Consider the following 12,024-nt stretch of genomic DNA (forward strand, 5'->3'; position numbering starts at 1 on the left):
TCCTCCAACAGAACTCCCACTCAAACTCCCCTGTTTACAGCTCTGTTTGATAGCTCCTGTGCCGCTGCAGCTGTCTGTGTCGCTGCCTGATTGCCTGCTACGTTTATAGGACCCCTAGTCAGGGAAGCCCCGCCCACTAATCAGGGCTCAGCTTCTTTCCCAGCACAAAGCCCCTACACATACAGATACCACCAATACAAAACCAAACACACACAAATACCTTCTCCTTCAACAGAACTCCCACTCAAACTCCCCTGTTTACAGCTCTGTTTGCTAGCTCCTGTGCCGCTGCCTGACTGGCTGCTACCTTTATAGGACCCCTAGTCAGGGAAGCCCCGCCCCCTAATCAGGGCTCAGCTTCTCTCCCAGCACAAAGCCTCTACACATACAAATACTACCAATACAAATCCAAACACACAAATACCTTCTCCTCCAACAGAACTCCCACTCAAACTCCCCTGTTTACATCTCTGTGTGCTAGCTCCTGTGCCGCTGCCTGACTGGCTGCTACCTTTATAGGACCCCTAGTCAGGGAAGCCCCGCCCCCTAATCAGGGCTCACCTTCTCTCCCAGCACAAAGCCTCTACACATACAAATACTACCAATACAAATCCAAACACACACAAATACCTTCTCCTCCAACAGAACTCTCACTCCAACTCCCCTGTTTACAGCTCTGTTTGCTAGCTCCTGTGCCTCTGCAGCTGTCTGTGCCGCTGCCTGACTGGCTGCTACCTTTATAGGACCCCTAGTCAGTCAAGCCCCGCCCCCTAATCAGGCCTCAGCTTCTCTCCCAGCACAAAGCCCCTACACATACAGATACTATCAATACAAAACCAAACACACACAAATACCTTCTTCTCCAACAGAACTCCCACTCAAACTCCCCTGTTTACAGCTCTGTTTGCTAGCTCCTGTGCCGCTGCCTGACTGGCTGCTACCTTTATAGGACCCCTAGTCAGGGAAGCCCCGCCCCCTAATCAGGGCTCAGCTTCTGTCCCAGCACAAAGCCCCTACACATACAGATACTAACAATACAAAACCAAACACACACAAATACCTTCTCCTCCAAGAGAACTCTCACTCCAACTCCCCTGTTTAGAGCTCTGTTTGCTAGCTCCTGTGCCGCTGCAGCTGTCTGTGCCGCTGCCTGACTGGCTGATACCTTTCTAGGACCCCTAGTAAGTGAAGCCCCGTCCCCTAATCACGGCTCAGCTTCTCTCCCAGCACAAAGCCCCTTCACATACAGATACTAACAATACAAAACCAAACACACACAAATACCTTCTCCTCCAAAAGAACTCCCACTCAAACTCCCCTGTTTACAGCTCTGTTTGCTAGCTCCTGTGCTGCTGCAGCTGTCTGTGCCGCTACCTGACTGGCTGCTACCTTTATAGGACCCCTAGTCAGTGAAGCCCCGCCCCCCAATCAGGGCTCAGCTTCTGTCTCAGCACAAAGCCCCTACACACACAGATACTACCAATACAAAACCAAACACACACAAATACCTTCTACTCCGACAGTACTCCCACTCAAACTCCCCTGTTTACAGCTCTGTTTGATAGCTCCTGTGCCGCTGCCTGACTGGCTGCAACCTTTATAGGACCCCTACTCAGGGAAGCCCCGCCCCCTAATCAGGGCTCAGCTTCTCTCCCAGCACAAAGCCCCTACACATACAGATACTAACAATACAAAACCAAACACACACAAATACCTTCTCCTCCAACAGAACTCCCACTCAAACTCCCCTGTTTACAGCTCTGTTTGCTAGCTCCTGTGCCGCTGCAGCTGTCTGTGCGGCTGCCTGACTGGCTGCTACCTTTATAGGACCCCTAGTCAGGGAAGCCCCGCCCACTAATCAGGGCTCAGCTTCTCTCCCAGCACAAAGCCCCTCCAAGCCTCTACACATACAGATACTACCAATACAAAACCAAACACACACAAATACCTTCTCCTCCAACAGAACTCCCACTCAAACTCCCCTGTTTACAGCTCTGTTTGATAGCTCCTGTGCCGCTGCCTGACTGGCTGCAATCTTATAGGACCCCTAATCAGGGAAGCCCCGCCCCTAATCAGGGCTCAGCTTCTTTCCCAGCACAAAGCCCCTCCAAGCCTCTACACATACAGATACCACCAATACAAAACCAAACACACACACAAATACCTTTTCCTCCAGCAGAACTCCCACTCAAACTCCCCTGTTTACAGCTCTATTTGCTTGCTCCTGTGCCGCTGCCTGACTGGCTGCTACCTTTATAGGACCCCTAGTCAGTCAAGCCCCGCCCCCTAATCAGGGCTCAGTTTCTCTCCCAGCACAAAGCCCCTACACATACAGATACTACCAATACAAAACCAAAAACACACAAATACCTTCTCCTCCAACAGAACTCCCACTCAAACTCCACTGTTTACAGCTCTGTTTGCTAGCTCCTGTGCCGCTGCAGCTGTCTGTGCCGCTGCCTGACTGGCTGATACCTTTATAGGACCCCTAGTCAGTGAAGCCCCGCCCCCTAATCACGGTTCAGCTTCTGTCCTAGCACAAAGCCCCTACACACACAGATACTACCAATACAAAACCAAACACACACAAATACCTTCTACTCCAACAGAACTCCCACTCAAACTCCCCTGTTTACAGCTCTGTTTGCTAGCTCCTGTGCCGCTGCAGCTGTCTGTGCGGCTGCCTGACTGGCTGCTACCTTTATAGGATCCCTAGTCAGGGAAGCCCCGCCCACTAATCAGGGCTCAGCTTCTCTCCCAGCACAAAGCCCCTCCAAGCCCCTACACACACAGATACTACCAATACAAAACCAAACACACACAAATACCTTCTACTCCAACAGAACTCCCACTCAAACTCCCCTGTTTACAGCTCTGTTTGCTAGCTCCTGTGCCGCTGCAGCTGTCTGTGCGGCTGCCTGACTGGCTGCTACCTTTATAGGACCCCTAGTCAGGGAAGCCCCGCCCCCTAATCAGGGCTCATCTTCTCTCCCAGCACAAAGCCCCAAAACATACAGATACTACCAATACAAAACCAAACACACACACAAATACCTTCTCCACCAACAGAACTCCCACTCAAACTCCCCTGTTTACATCTCTGTGTGCTAGCTCCTGTGCCGCTGCCTGACTGGCTGCTACCTTTATAGGACCCCTAGTCAGGGAAGTCCCGCCCCCTAATCAGGGCTCAGCTTCTCTCCCAGCACAAAGTCCCTACACATACAGATACTAACAATACAAAACCAAACATACACAAATACCTTCTCCTCCCACTCAAACTCCCCTGTTTACAGCTCTGTTTGCTAGCTCCTGTGCCGCTGCAGCTGTCTGTGCCGCTGCCTGACTGGCTGCTACCTTTATAGGACCCCTAGTCAGTGAAGCCCCGCCCCCTAATCAGGGCTCAGCTTCTGTCCTAGCACAAAGCCCCTACACACACAGATACTACCAATACAAAACCAAACACACACAAATACCTTCTACTCCAACAGAACTCCCACTCAAACTCCCCTGTTTACAGCTCTGTTTGCTAGCTCCTGTGCCGCTGCTTGACTGGCTGCTACCTTTATAGGACCCCTCGTCAGTCAAGCCCCGCCCCCTAATCACGGTTCAGCTTCTGTCCTAGCACAAAGCCCCTACACACACAGATACTACCAATACAAAACCAAACACACAAATACCTTCTACTCCAACAGAACTCCCACTCAAACTCCCCTGTTTACAGCTCTGTTTGCTAGCTCCTGTGCCGCTGCAGCTGTCTGTGCGGCTGCCTGACTGGCTGCTACCTTTATAGGATCCCTAGTCAGGGAAGCGCCGCCCACTAATCAGAGCTCAGCTTCTCTCCCAGCACAAAGCCCCTCCAAGCCCCTACACACACAGATACTACCAATACAAAACCAAACACACACAAATACCTTCTACTCCAACAGAACTCCCACTCCAACTCCCCTGTTTACAGCTCTGTTTGCTAGCTCCTGTGCCGCTGCAGCTGTCTGTGCGGCTGCCTGACTGGCTGCTACCTTTATAGGACTCCTAGTCAGTCAAGCCCCGCCCCCTAATCAGGGCTCAGCTTCTGTCCCAGCACAAAGCCCCTACACACGCAGATACTACCAATACAAAACCAAACCCACACAAATACCTTCTACTCCGACAGTACTCCCACTCAAACTCCCCTGTTTACAGCTCTGTTTGATAGCTCCTGTGCCGCTGCCTGACTGGCTGCAACCTTTATAGGACCCCTAGTCAGGGAAGCTCCGCCCCCTAATAGGGCTCAGCTTCTCTCCCAGCACAAAGCCCCTACACATACAGATACTAACAATACAAAACCAAACACACACAAATACCTTCTCCTCCCACTCAAACTCCCCGTTTACAGCTCTGTTTGCTAGCTCCTGTGCCGCTGCAGCTCTCTGTGCTGCTGCCTGACTGACTGCTACCTTTTTAGGACCCCTAGTCAGTGAAGCCCCGCCCCCTAATCAGGGCTCAGCTTCTGTCCCAGCACAAAGCCCCTACACACACAGATACTACCAATACAAATCCAAACACACACAAATACCTACCACTCCAACAGAACTCCCACTCAAACTCCCCTGTTTACAGCTCTGTTTGATAGCTCCTGTGCCGCTGCCTGACTGGTTGCAACCTTTATAGGATCCCTAGCCAGGGAAGCCCCGCCCCCTAATCAGGGCTCAGCTTCTCTCCCAGGACAAAGCCCCTACACATACAGATACCACCAATACAAAACCAAACACACACAAATGCCTTCTCCTCCAACAGAACTCCCACTCAAACTCCCCTGTTTACAGCTCTGTTTGCTAGCTCCTGTGCCGCTGCAGCTGTCTGTGCCGCTGCCTGACTGGCTGATACCTTTATAGGACCCCTAGTCAGGGAAGCCCCGCCCCCTAATCAGGGCTCAGCTTCTCTCCCAGCACAAAGCCCATACACATACAGATACTAACAATACAAAACCAAACACACACAAATACCTTCTCCTCCAACAGAACTCCCACTCAAACTCCCCTGTTTACAGCTCTGTTTGCTAGCTCCTGTGCCGCTGCAGCTGTCTGTGCCGCTGCCTGACTGGCTGATACCTTTCTAGGACCCCTAGTAAGTGAAGCCCCGCCCCCTAATCACGGCTCAGCTTCTCTCCCAGCACAAAGCCCCTTCACATGCAGATACTACCAATACAAAACCAAACACACACGAATACCTTCTCCTCCAACAGAACTCCCACTCGAACTCCCCTGTTTACAGCTCTGTTTGTAGCTCCTGTGCCGCTGCCTGACTGGCTGCTACCTTTATAGGACCCCTAGTCAGGGAAGCCCCGCCCCCTAATCAGGGCTCAGCTTCTTTCCCAGCACAAAGCCCGTCCAAGCCTCTACATATACAGATACTACCAATACAAAACCAAACACACACAAATACCTTCTCCTCCAACAGAACTCCCACTCAAACCCGCCTGTTTACAGCTCTGTTTGCTAGCTCCTGTGCCGCTGCAGCTGTCTGTGCCGCTGCCTGACTGGCTGCGACCTTTATAGGACCCCTAGTCAGTCAAGCCCCGCCCCCTAATCAGGGCTCAGCTTCTGTCCCAGCACAAAGCCCCTACACACACAGATACTACCAATACAAAACCAAACACACACAAATACCTTCTACTCCAACAGTACTCCCACTCAAACTCCCCTGTTTACAGCTCTGTTTGATAGCTCCTGTGCCGCTGCAGCTGTCTGTGCCGCTGCCTGACTGGCTGATACCTTTATAGGACCCCTAGTCAGTGAAGCCCCGCCCCCTAATCACGGCTCAGCTTCTCTCCCAGCACAAAGCCCCTACACATACAGATACTACCAATACAAAAACACACACCAATACCTTCTCCTCCAACAGAACTCCCACTCAAACTCCCCTGTTTACAGCTCTGTTTGCTAGCTCCTGTGCCGCTGCCTGACTGGCTGCTACCTTTATAGGACCCCTAGTCAGGGAAGCCCCGCCCCCTAATCAGGGCTCAGCTTCTCTCCCAGCACAAAGCCCCTACACATACACATACTAACAATACAAAACCAAACACACACAAATACCTTCTCCTCCAAAAGAACTCCCACTCAAACTCCCCTGTTTACAGCTCTGTTTGCTAGCTCCTGTGCTGCTGCAGCTGTCTGTGCCGCTACCTGACTGGCTGCTACCTTTATTGGACCCCTAGTCAGTGAAGCCCCGCCCCCCAATCAGGGCTCAGCTTCTGTCTCAGCACAAAGCCCCTACACACACAGAAACTACCAATACAAAACCAAACACACACAAATACCTTCTACTCCGACAGTACTCCCACTCAAACTCCCCTGTTTACAGCTCTGTTTGATAGCTCCTGTGCCGCTGCCTGACTGGCTGCAACCTTTATAGGACCCCTAGTCAGTCAAGCCCCGCCCCCTAATCAGGGCTCAGCTTCTGTCCCAGCACAAAGCCCCTACACACACAGATACTACCAATACAAAACCAAACACACACAAATACCTTCTACTCCAACAGTACTCCCACTCAAACTCCCCTGTTTACAGCTCTGTTTGATAGCTCCTGTGCCGCTGCAGCTGTCTGTGCCGCTGCCTGACTGGCTGATACCTTTATAGGACCCCTAGTCAGTGAAGCCCCGCCCCCTAATCACGGCTCAGCTTCTCTCCCAGCACAAAGCCCCTACACATACAGATACTACCAATACAAAAACACACACCAATACCTTCTCCTCCAACAGAACTCCCACTCAAACTCCCCTGTTTACAGCTCTGTTTGCTAGCTCCTGTGCCGCTGCCTGACTGGCTGCTACCTTTATAGGACCCCTAGTCAGGGAAGCCCCGCCCCCTAATCAGGGCTCAGCTTCTCTCCCAGCACAAAGCCCCTACACATACACATACTAACAATACAAAACCAAACACACACAAATACCTTCTCCTCCAAAAGAACTCCCACTCAAACTCCCCTGTTTACAGCTCTGTTTGCTAGCTCCTGTGCTGCTGCAGCTGTCTGTGCCGCTACCTGACTGGCTGCTACCTTTATTGGACCCCTAGTCAGTGAAGCCCCGCGCCCCAATCAGGGCTCAGCTTCTGTCTCAGCACAAAGCCCCTACACATACACATACTAACAATACAAAACCAAACACACACAAATACCTTCTACTCCGACAGTACTCCCACTCAAACTCCCCTGTTTACAGCTCTGTTTGATAGCTCCTGTGCCGCTGCCTGACTGGCTGCAACCTTTATAGGACCCCTAGTCAGGGAAGCCCCGCCCCCTAATCAGGGCTCAGCTTCTCTCCCAGCACAAAGCCCCTACACATACAGATACCACCAATACAAAACCAAACACACACAAATACCTTCTCCTCCAACAGAACTCCCACTCAAAATCCCCTGTTTACAGCTCTGTTTGCTAGCTCCTGTGCCGATGCAGCTGTCTGTGCCGCTGTCTGACTGGCTGATACCTTTTTAGGACCCCTAGTCAGTGAAGCCCCGCCCCCTAATCAGGGCTCAGCTTCTCTCCCAGCACAAAGCCCCTACACATGCAGATACTACCAATACAAAACCAAACACGCACAAATACCTTCTACTCCAACAGAACTCCCACTCAAACTCCCCTGTTTACAGCTCTGTTTGATAGCTCCTGTGCCGCTGCCTGACTGGCTGCAACCTTATTGGACCCCTTGTCAGGGAAGCCCCGCCCCCTAATCACGGCTCAGCTTCTCTCCCAGCACAAAGCCCCTTCACATACAGATACTACCAATACAAAACCAAACACACACGAATACCTTCTCCTCCAACAGAACTCCCACTCGAACTCCCCTGTTTACAGCTCTGTTTGTAGCTCCTGTGCCGCTGCCTCACTGGCTGCTACGTTTATAGGACCCCTAGTAAGGGAAGCCCCGCCCCCTAATCAGGGCTCAGCTTCTTTCCCAGCACAAAGCCCCTCCAAGCCTCTACACATACAGATACTACCAATACAAAACCACACACACACACAAATACCTTCTCCTCCAACAGAACTCCCACTCAAACCCGCCTGTTTACAGCTCTGTTTGCTAGCTCCTGTGCCGCTGCAGCTGTCTGTGCCGCTGCCTGACTGCCTGCGACCTTTATAGGACCCCTAGTCAGTCAAGCCCCGCCCCCTAATCAGGGCTCAGCTTCTCTCCCAGCACAAAGCCCCTACACATACAAATAATACCAATACAAAACCAAACACACACGAATACCTTCTCCTCCAACAGAACTCCCACTCAAACCCCCCTGTTTACAGCTCTGTTTGCTAGCTCCTGTGCCGCTGCAGCTGGCTGTGCCGCTGCCTGACTGGCTGCTATCTTTATAGGACCCCTAGTCTGGGAAGCCCCGCCCCCTAATCAGGGCTCAGCTTCTGTCCCAGCACAAAGCCCCTACACATACAGATACTAACAATACAAAACCAAACACACACAAATACCTTCTCCTCCAACAGAACTCTCACTCCAACTCCCCTGTTTAGAGCTCTGTTTGCTAGCTCCTGTGCCGCTGCAGCTGTCTGTGCCGCTGCCTGACTGGCTGATACCTTTCTAGGACCCCTAGTAAGTGAACCCCGCCCCCCAATCAGGGCTCAGCTTCTGTCTCAGCACAAAGCCCCTACACACACAGATACTACCAATACAAAACCAAACACACACAAATACCTTCTACTCCGACAGTACTCCCACTCAAACTCCCCTGTTTACAGCTCTGTTTGATAGCTCCTGTGCCGCTGGCTGACTGGCTGCAACCTTTATAGGACCCCTACTCAGGGAAGCCCCGCCCCCTAATCAGGGCTCAGCTTCTCTCCCAGCACAAAGCCCCTACACATACAGATACCACCAATACAAAACCAAACACACACAAATACCTTCTCCTCCAACAGAACTCCCACTCAAACCCCCCTGTTTACAGCTCTCTTTGCTCGCTCCTGTGCCACTGCAGCTGTCTGTGCCGCTGCCTGACTGGCTGCTACCTTTATAGGACCCCTAGTCAGTCAAGCCCCGCCCCCTAATCAGGCCTCAGCTTCTCTCCCAGCACAAAGCCCCTACACATACAGATACTATCAATACAAAACCAAACACACACAAATACCTTCTTCTCCAACAGAACTCCCACTCAAACTCCCCTGTTTACAGCTCTGTTTGCTAGCTCCTGTGCCGCTGCCTGACTGGCTGCTACCTTTATAGGACCCCTAGTAAGTGAAGCCCCGCCCCCTAATCAGGGCTCAGCTTCTGTCCCAGCACAAAGCCCCTACACACACAGATACTACCAATACAAAACCAAACACACACAAATACCTTCTACTCCAACAGTACTCCCACTCAAACTCCCCTGTTTACAGCTCTGTTTGATAGCTCCTGTGCCGCTGCAGCTGTCTGTGCCGCTGCCTGACTGGCTGATACCTTTATAGGACCCCTAGTCAGTGAAGCCCCGCCCCCTAATCACGGCTCAGCTTCTCTCCCAGCACAAAGCCCCTACACATACAGATACTACCAATACAAAAACACACACCAATACCTTCTCCTCCAACAGAACTCCCACTCAAACTCCCCTGTTTACAGCTCTGTTTGCTAGCTCCTGTGCCGCTGCCTGACTGGCTGCTACCTTTATAGGACCCCTAGTCAGGGAAGCCCCGCCCCCTAATCAGGGCTCAGCTTCTCTCCCAGCACAAAGCCCCTACACATACACATACTAACAATACAAAACCAAACACACACAAATACCTTCTCCTCCAAAAGAACTCCCACTCAAACTCCCCTGTTTACAGCTCTGTTTGCTAGCTCCTGTGCTGCTGCAGCTGTCTGTGCCGCTACCTGACTGGCTGCTACCTTTATTGGACCCCTAGTCAGTGAAGCCCCGCGCCCCAATCAGGGCTCAGCTTCTGTCTCAGCACAAAGCCCCTACACATACACATACTAACAATACAAAACCAAACACACACAAATACCTTCTACTCCGACAGTACTCCCACTCAAACTCCCCTGTTTACAGCTCTGTTTGATAGCTCCTGTGCCGCTGCCTGACTGGCTGCAACCTTTATAGGACCCCTAGTCAGGGAAGCCCCGCCCCCTAATCAGGGCTCAGCTTCTCTCCCAGCACAAAGCCCCTACACATACAGATACCACCAATACAAAACCAAACACACACAAATACCTTCTCCTCCAACAGAACTCCCACTCAAAATCCCCTGTTTACAGCTCTGTTTGCTAGCTCCTGTGCCGATGCAGCTGTCTGTGCCGCTGTCTGACTGGCTGATACCTTTTTAGGACCCCTAGTCAGTGAAGCCCCGCCCCCTAATCAGGGCTCAGCTTCTCTCCCAGCACAAAGCCCCTACACATGCAGATACTACCAATACAAAACCAAACACGCACAAATACCTTCTACTCCAACAGAACTCCCACTCAAACTCCCCTGTTTACAGCTCTGTTTGATAGCTCCTGTGCCGCTGCCTGACTGGCTGCAACCTTATTGGACCCCTTGTCAGGGAAGCCCCGCCCCCTAATCACGGCTCAGCTTCTCTCCCAGCACAAAGCCCCTTCACATACAGATACTACCAATACAAAACCAAACACACACGAATACCTTCTCCTCCAACAGAACTCCCACTCGAACTCCCCTGTTTACAGCTCTGTTTGTAGCTCCTGTGCCGCTGCCTCACTGGCTGCTACGTTTATAGGACCCCTAGTAAGGGAAGCCCCGCCCCCTAATCAGGGCTCAGCTTCTTTCCCAGCACAAAGCCCCTCCAAGCCTCTACACATACAGATACTACCAATACAAAACCACACACACACACAAATACCTTCTCCTCCAACAGAACTCCCACTCAAACCCGCCTGTTTACAGCTCTGTTTGCTAGCTCCTGTGCCGCTGCAGCTGTCTGTGCCGCTGCCTGACTGCCTGCGACCTTTATAGGACCCCTAGTCAGTCAAGCCCCGCCCCCTAATCAGGGCTCAGCTTCTCTCCCAGCACAAAGCCCCTACACATACAAATAATACCAATACAAAACCAAACACACACGAATACCTTCTCCTCCAACAGAACTCCCACTCAAACCCCCCTGTTTACAGCTCTGTTTGCTAGCTCCTGTGCCGCTGCAGCTGGCTGTGCCGCTGCCTGACTGGCTGCTACCTTTATAGGACCCCTAGTCTGGGAAGCCCCGCCCCCTAATCAGGGCTCAGCTTCTGTCCCAGCACAAAGCCCCTACACATACAGATACTAACAATACAAAACCAAACACACACAAATACCTTCTCCTCCAACAGAACTCTCACTCCAACTCCCCTGTTTAGAGCTCTGTTTGCTAGCTCCTGTGCCGCTGCAGCTGTCTGTGCCGCTGCCTGACTGGCTGATACCTTTCTAGGACCCCTAGTAAGTGAACCCCGCCCCCCAATCAGGGCTCAGCTTCTGTCTCAGCACAAAGCCCCTACACACACAGATACTACCAATACAAAACCAAACACACACAAATACCTTCTACTCCGACAGTACTCCCACTCAAACTCCCCTGTTTACAGCTCTGTTTGATAGCTCCTGTGCCGCTGGCTGACTGGCTGCAACCTTTATAGGACCCCTACTCAGGGAAGCCCCGCCCCCTAATCAGGGCTCAGCTTCTCTCCCAGCACAAAGCCCCTACACATACAGATACCACCAATACAAAACCAAACACACACAAATACCTTCTCCTCCAACAGAACTCCCACTCAAACCCCCCTGTTTACAGCTCTCTTTGCTCGCTCCTGTGCCACTGCAGCTGTCTGTGCCGCTGCCTGACTGGCTGCTACCTTTATAGGACCCCTAGTCAGTCAAGCCCCGCCCCCTAATCAGGCCTCAGCTTCTCTCCCAGCACAAAGCCCCTACACATACAGATACTATCAATACAAAACCAAACACACACAAATACCTTCTTCTCCAACAGAACTCCCACTCAAACTCCCCTGTTTACAGCTCTGTTTGCTAGCTCCTGTGCCGCTGCCTGACTGGCTGCTACCTTTATAGGACCCCTAGTAAGTGA

Source organism: Lepidochelys olivacea (genome assembly GCF_965140295.1).
Source record: "Lepidochelys olivacea isolate rLepOli2 genome assembly, chromosome: 27".
In the NCBI taxonomy this organism is placed as follows: domain Eukaryota; kingdom Metazoa; phylum Chordata; order Testudines; family Cheloniidae; genus Lepidochelys; species Lepidochelys olivacea.